We start from the raw sequence: 8,261 nt of genomic DNA on the forward strand, positions 1-8,261 counted from the left end.
ACCTCTGAGGAGAAGAGAGTCTACAACACCGAGAACACAATCTATTGGCCCGGTCCTGCTACTGAGTCTTGTTGCATAAGAAGACTGAAGGTGATAAAGACGTAGGACATGTAGCGAGGGGCGCCATCCCCCTCATTTGTGCACTCGGGAGCTTTTCAGGGAAAAGCAGCGGGCCCGGTGTGCTTTATTGCTAATGCCTCAGTGACTTCCAAGGGCACTTAAAGGACCTCAATCATTGGACTTGCACTCCACTTGCTCACTTCAGACCCAGAGGAGGCCTCAGGAATGGGAGGGAGAGGCCCCCCGAGAGAATGTTGTTAGTGCCCTTCTTCGGGCTGAGTTAGGTGTTTTCTTTTTCAGTTCCCATTGAGCAACAGCAAGCAAGACACATGTGAAAAAGGGAAAGTAGTAAAAGGGAAAGGGGGGGAAAGAGCAATGTTCTTCTTTTTTGTTCTTTGCTACCTAGGTCCTTCGTGGAAAAAGCAGCCAAGAGGACATCAGATAAATCAGGTAACCCATAGCAACAGCATTGGTAGGACTTGGACTGGCCCTTGATATTCTTCCTGTTGCACAGCTTACCAAACTCACCTTTTCGTACCTTTAAATGTTTTTCTTTACTTTTTTCTTTCATCTTTCTCAACTCTTTCCATCACCCAGAACACCCCCGCCTCCTCTTCTTCCTCCTCCGCCTCTATATCAAAGTGATTCCTTAAGCTATGGGGTACTTCTTCCCCGGCAACAATGAGGCATTTGTTTGGCCACAAAAGCTACGACTTGAGGCCTATTACCCCGGCCTGGATACAGTATAAGGGAAAGAGTTATAGTGGGAGAAAATGTGGGTGAAGGTGGGGGGGGAGGAAAGGGCAAGAATGTGAGAAAATTAAAGAAGTGAGGAAAACAGGAATAACAGCAAGGACTCATTACATTTTAAATTGGTAATCCAGCCAGTAGGTGAGCACATTTCCATAAACCTGCAGTGGGATTACTTCCTGCAGGTTTATGGGTTATTACTTCCTCTCCCATTGCTGTAGCTATTGTTCAGCCTCAGTGTGAAGTCAAAAACACTGCAGTGCCAAAAGCCCGACCACTGGTATCGACAACGCTTGTTATTGTGTCTTGGTATTTGGCAACTAATGGAAAACATATATTGTAAAATATTAGTAAGTAGCAACATGGCAACTTTTAACATAAATAGTGAACTATAGTATTGATCTCAATCTCTCAATCTTCAGTAGGAATATAATGATTGAAAAAGGCAGTTCTTCTTTTTTTCGTTCATTATATGTGGTCCATACCGTGGCCCGCAGGTGCAAAAGTGCTACAAATGGCCCAAAACACGTGTTATGCCCCACCCTTAAAATGGCCCAATGGGAATAACAAAATTCCACCACTGACCCAAATACAACACGAAATACACCTTTAAAATAATAAAATCCATAGGATTTATTACAATCAACCATGTGAGATATACAAATATTCATCCTGGGTTGAGAGACAGGCCTTTCCTCCTCTGCTGCTGAACTGCAGCCTTTAACCTCTTCCTTCTCCAGGTGAACCTCATCTAAACCTCTTTGCAGCAATGCAGCACACCTGGGAAGAGGAACTAAAGGGAAAAAGGAACAGGGAACACATACAGCCGTAACAAGGAGAAACACACTGCTTTTTAAAAAACGATGCACGTTTTTTGGATCCCAAAACACTCATTTCCCGAAACGCATGCAGCACGTTTCTCCCAATGGAAGGGTTTTAGGCCATTGTAGCTATTGGCACCTGTCTGCCACCGTAGGTCCAACCTGACAATGTGAGCTATGTAAATATAAAGAATTTTAAATTAGCATGTAAAACTACTTCATATTTCTGATATGGTGGTTATATTTAGCTTTATAAGAACATCTGTCTGGTCATTCTCTGGCCATTTGAATGCCAATAAAGCATCCTAGTGACCATATCTGTAACTTTCAGAGTTGCAGAGTTTAAGAAGTTAGTCTTTGTGTTTTTGGACATTATTAGGTCATGAATCTGCTCTGAAGCAGTGATTGGTGAGCTGTAGTAATTGACGGTTAGGAGTTTAGTCTGGTACACTGACAGTGAGCTGAGTTATAGCATCAATCTGGGTCAGTGGGTAGACTGTATTCATTTTCTGTGCACACACACAAACCCTTTCGAGTCTAATTCATAGGTGACTCCTGAGGCCTGTACTACGAAGCCGGATTTTCGCTTAGCCGGCTGACTTCAGGGAAAACTCGGGCTTTCCGGTCCTACGACGCTGGTTCTCTTTTTAGCGGGCTAGATCTCCATGGTAACTTATGCTGAGCGGCTAACCTCCTCGGGAGGAGGTTAGGTTGCAGGCTAATGGCGCATTTCCACTACACGGTCGGCCTCGGCCACACTCGGTACGGCTCGGTACGGCTTGGCCGCGTTGGGCCTTAACAGGGCCGACTCACTTCATGCTGCGCTTCCATTACAGTTTAGGAACTGGGGTAGTTACTATAGTAACGCAGTGTAGGCGGAGCCGTGACGTCATCTTCAATGAGAAATCCAGAAACACAACACAGCCGTTAGCTGTGAGCACTCAGAGCTCACAGCTCCTTATATATGTTCAGAAACTCGACAAAAGTTAAACAAGTACACACCACAGACTGCCTGTGTCATGGTGAATACAGTCGCTGCCTTATTTATGTCTGTATAGGCCGTTGTTGTGAGTGTGGACGGTCGGGGCATATACTGCGTTAGCTTAGCCAATCTCCATCTAGAAAAACACGAATTTTAAAAGGTTTTTCGCCTGCCGTCTGTCTGCAGACTTGACAAAGCATTAATTCATGGTTTTTACTAACCGGTATCAGTATGTTGTTACTTCGGCATCATTTTGAAACGTGTATTACAATTAAATCACGGTCAAATATGTCCATCTTGTTGTAGTTCTAGCCCTCTTGCCAGCGCTCCTCTCTCTAGTTTAGCATACTCAGCCCGACTCAGCCCTGTTTGTTGGCCCCGATAGAACCACAATTTTCTAGGGCCAGAAAAGAGGGGAAAAAGTGGCCCCGCGCCGTGCCGCGCCGGAACGAGGCCTAGTGGAAGCACAACCAAAAAAGGGGACGGCACGACACGGCACGCTTAAAGCGAGCTACGCGCTGCAATGGAAATGCGCCATTAGAGATCAACTCAGTGAAAGCACCGCCTGCTGACCAATCAGAGCTCCGTGTGCAGAGTTTAAAGCTATCAAGTCATATTACAGGATAGAGGAAATAGAGAAAAACTGCCGTTGCAGGAAAGACGGCCGGCCAAAATCAACTGACTGTGTGAACGTGAAAATTAATAGAATATCCCCTCCCATCTTCAGAGCAATCTGACTATTATAACATTAGCGTTAAGAAAGCTTACTTAAATATCTGCCACAACATAAGTAACCGGATCAGAGTAACATTAAGTACAGTCCGCGGCACTGTGAGTGCAGACGTCGATGTGTCCCATTATCATTCATATCATATCACATCATAATGTATCATATATTTCCTTATTTGAGTCAGCTTCTTGAGCCGTATCTGGCCGTGCAACACTCACAGTGTCACATACTGTATGCAGAAGTATTATTTTAAGCAACACATTAAGTTGACGAAACACTTGAGTCAAATGTAATTAAAGTCAGATCCACTCGTGTCTTGGACAGGGCAGTGATATCATAAACCTGTTGATGTACGCATTCAAACGCTTTTTCTTTTACCAGCTGTATTCACCTTGCAGGTACAGCTATGTGGCTTTGATCCTGGATAAAGTGTTTAAGTCATGGATGTTTAAAGTTTAACTTCTTCATAATTTGACTAATATTAAAGTTCACTTTTCATTCAGGAAGTATGACGCTGCGCTGTCAGTACGCTTGTCCATGTTTGCGATTGGTCGAATGCTCCAAATACCACCCCTTTCATGTGAACGCACACCTAACTAGATAGGACATGGCTGGCTTGAGCGATCCACTTGATAACCAGCGTCGTAGTACAGCTTAGCGAGAGCGCGTATGTTTTGGATTGGGCCAACCGGCTAACTCAAACATATCCAGGTTAGGTTGAACCAGCTTCGTAGTACAGGCCTCTGGAGAAAAGTGTAATACACATTCACTGTTGTTGTTGTTGTTGTGTTCAGGAAGGGTAGAAGGTAAAATATATAACTAAGCATCATAAACCTTAAGTTCTCCTTAAGTTACCATGTTTTTTTTCTAAACTACAATCATTTTATAAAGTCTGTTTTTACTTTTTCCTATACTTCATATGCAGTGGTGGAAAGTAACTATTTACTTAAAGGTGGGGTAGATAATTTCGGAGAAACCAGTTCGAGTGTGCTAGAATTTGAAAATACACAACCGGAGAAAATCTGCCACTTCCTTACAGAGCCCCTCCTCCAACACACACGAACGCGCACATGACCAATGAGGGCACGAGATAAGTTTGTGCACAGATGGAAGGCTGACAGGCAGGTAGGCCATCCAGTTATTTTAGCCGAGCCAGCTAAAATGATTGGTCGTCCTTTTTACAGTATTACGGCTTCCACAGATGACATTTTTTTATGGATTTTTTGTCAAAGCACTTAAGATATTCATTGCTATCAGGATGTTAAGAGCATTCCATGGAATATAACAAAAAGTGTATCTCGAGCCGGTTTCTCAAACTTACCTATCCCACCTTTAAGTATTGTACTTTTAGTATTGTGTAAGTACTTCTTTGTATGTGTTTGTACTTTACTTGAGTAATTCCATTTAACGGCATTTTATACGTCTACTCTACTACATTTTATATCATACTTTTTATTCCACTTCATTTATATTAACACTCACACAGTTATTTTGTTCATATATAGGACCTAATATGCTGATATTGTATAATGCAGTACTGTACTACTGTAGTAATCTATACGGTATTTCAATGATCTAAATTAAGTTTGCGTGGACAATCTACAATACTAAAACTCTTACATGTATTAAAATGGAAAAATATAATAACCATACCAATAAAATACTATGAGAAGATCCATTCTGCTTTTGGTACTTGAAGTACATTTAGCTGAAAATACTTCTATCGTTTATGTTATTCGGGAATGGGCCATTGTACTTTTACTTTTTGTTTTTTAAGTATACTTTGATGCAATTACTTTTACTTAAGTAGAATTTTGAAATCACAACTTTTACTTGTAATGGAGTATTTTAACCTGTTAAACCCCAAAACCCCAAAAACGCATAATCTGCAGGAAACAGCGTCTGAGGGCTTCTTAATATTTAATAAACTATGAATGTTTTATATCCATGTAACGGGAAGAAACTCAGCTAACTGATCTTTTTTTTTTTTTTTGCAAAAAAACCCACAAAGCTAACGCTTAGCCTCTGAATTAGCCACGAGCGAAAAAATGCTAACGGCGGTTGCACAGAAACTCACTCATAACACCCTTATTACTTATCGTAGCTGCACACCCAACCCATCGATTAGCATCGTGAGAAGACACAGAATCGATAGGTACCTACATCATCACTCTACAGTATGATAAGAACTCGCGACTTTATAAACAAAAACAGACATCACAACACTTGGCGCTAGGTAGCAAAAACGGGAATATGGTTTACCTTCGTTGTTGTCTGATCAAAGTTGTCTTCAATGGCATTAAAACGATAAAAACGTTGCTGAAGGTTAATCCATAGGTTAATCCAATGTGTCTGTGTCACTTTGAAATTATTTCTGATAATCCATAAGCAGAGTTGGGTGTAACGCGTTACAAAGTTACAAAGTAACGCGTTACTGTAATAATATTACTTTTGTCGGTAACGGAGTAGTGTAACGCGTTACTTTTATAATTCAGTAATCACACTACAGTTACTAACATTGCCCCGACACGCGTTACTTCGTTACTTTTATAAAATCAGTCATAATCACACTGACAGACAAGAGGGGTTTCCGCCGCAGGTTTATATGTACGTAATCTGCGCGACTTGCGCGTCCACATCTCCACGTGCAGTGCTGCATAAACATGGCTGAGTCAGCGATAACTTTCGAGGGGTGGAGGTATGCCCATTATTTTGAGTTCGTCCGAAGAATAGACAGGAATGTGACGGTGAGGTGCAAACTGTGTCCAGACCAGAAGCTGTTATCCACTGCTGTAAACACCACGTCAAACCTCAACAAACACCTGCAAAGAACACATGCTAAGGTGAAGCTAATAGCTAAGGACCCCCGAACCCAGAGTGAGGATGTTGTGAGTGCGCCGCCGCCGACTCCGAAGCAGCACAAATTAGAATTTGGAGGACCGGTAACCAAAGCAGAGATGGACAGGCTTGTAGCATCCTTCATAGTAGAGGTAATGTTGCCCATTTGCACAGTGGAATCACCATCGCATCGTTCAGAGATATACTGCGCAAAATACAGATAGCAGGAGACAGAGGACAGCCATAGTCAGAGCTATCTGGATCAGTCTTATGCGACAATGGAAACTGAACTAAAGAGAACATTTGAAACTTTAGCAGTCTGCGTGATCTGCCTGTAGGGAGGGGCGGGCCGGCCCTGCGAGTAAAGTAATGAGTAAAGTAACGAGTTACTTTATGTGGAGAGTAACGAAGTAGTGTAATATATTACTTTTTTAAAAAGTAATATGTAATATGTAATATATTACTTTTTTTTAGTAACGACCCCATCTCTGTCCATAAGCAATAAACCTACTTTTCCATTTTCAGATTTCAGAGCGTGAGACAGGTTCGCTCTGGGCAAAACTGCATGCACGAAGCCCCCACTTTTTTTTGGTAACGTGTGTGTGTATGTGGAAATTCCCCTTCGATTCTATTGGCTCTAACGGTTAAAAAGAGATGTCAATCACCAAAATCGACCAATGGGTTCCAGAGAAACGGCAAAAACGCCCATTTCCACCCAAATCACCCCAGAGGTGGAGTTTGATTTGCTAAACCTCTCTAAAAAGGTCAAATGTCACTTGTTTTGCATCAATCTTGATACAGGGTACTTATTATATGTTGTACTTTGGATTCCTAAAGCTTTTAGTCTACCTTACCATCATCCAAGGGTAGTTTTCACTATAAGTAAAAAATAATTTTTGGACGGACACTATATTTTACAGTTTTTTACTATGTTCAATTCCGGTTATTAACCGTCCCCTTGTGTGTTATGTAGCTTTTTATACATGTAAACGGTCTGCAGAGTCAAAAACCCTCAAAGTACACCCTGTAGCGAGTAAAACTCTAACACAGAAAAGACCTGTCTGCTGACCCAGAACGCCTCGTTGGAGATTTTTCTTTTTCCATTGTTTTCTTCTTATAGTGTAGTAAGTACAGTGACATATTGGGTATAGTGACGTAACGTCTCCGTGGATTGGTCCAAATGGACCAATCTGCGGACTTCCTCACACACACACACTCAATCTTTTCTCAGCTGCAGCTCCGCAGATTTCTCAGCCTGAACTCAGCCTGAGACGGCGAAACGCGGCGGGGCTCGGCCTGGGCTCGTTCTGAGCACACACGCAAACTCACAGCCAGGCTGCAGGTGTGTGTATGTGCTCGGGCTGGGTTCATGCTGGGTTTCACTGTGTCTCGCTGTCTCGCTGTCTCGCAGATCCCCCGCAGCAAGCCAGCTCACACTGTCCGCTCCAGCAGCGAGCCCCGCAACGTCCCGCCAACACGGCACCCAGACCCCACGCAGCATTCTCATCTGTTTGTCATTGCTGGTGTCAGTTTCTGGTTGCTAACGCCATTGTAACACATAATCACTGATGTTCCGCTGTAACGGTGGTGGACTCATCAGAACAGAGTTGGCGAGCTGACCAATCAGAGCACACTGGGCTCATAGGGAGGGGGGGGGGGTGGCAGGAGCTCCAACAAGCCGTTCAGGACAGAGAGTGAATACACATACTATAATACAGAGATGCTGTATGAGAAACCAATGTGAGTTTGGAAAATTGCACAATATAAATCTATTTTAGTATACCTCAACAATGGAATTATGATCAGTAGAAATGGCCATGACATGGGACCTTTAAATAAAGGATCCGCGTACATCTTCCAACACTGTTCATATGACATGATGCGTAAATTGGGTAAATATTTAGCAAATATACATGTTTCAGAAATACATATTAACAGAAATAGGTATATATTTGATACGCAGTTGCATGTTATGACGAAGCCTCTGAAGTATTTTGAAAAGGTTAGAAAGTGTTGAAGTGTTGAGTGCATAGACATCCTGTTGCTTTGCTGGAAGCGGAGGGGACATTTCCCAGCAGAG

Source organism: Trematomus bernacchii, unplaced genomic scaffold (assembly GCF_902827165.1).
Source record: "Trematomus bernacchii unplaced genomic scaffold, fTreBer1.1, whole genome shotgun sequence".
NCBI lineage: Eukaryota > Metazoa > Chordata > Actinopteri > Perciformes > Nototheniidae > Trematomus > Trematomus bernacchii.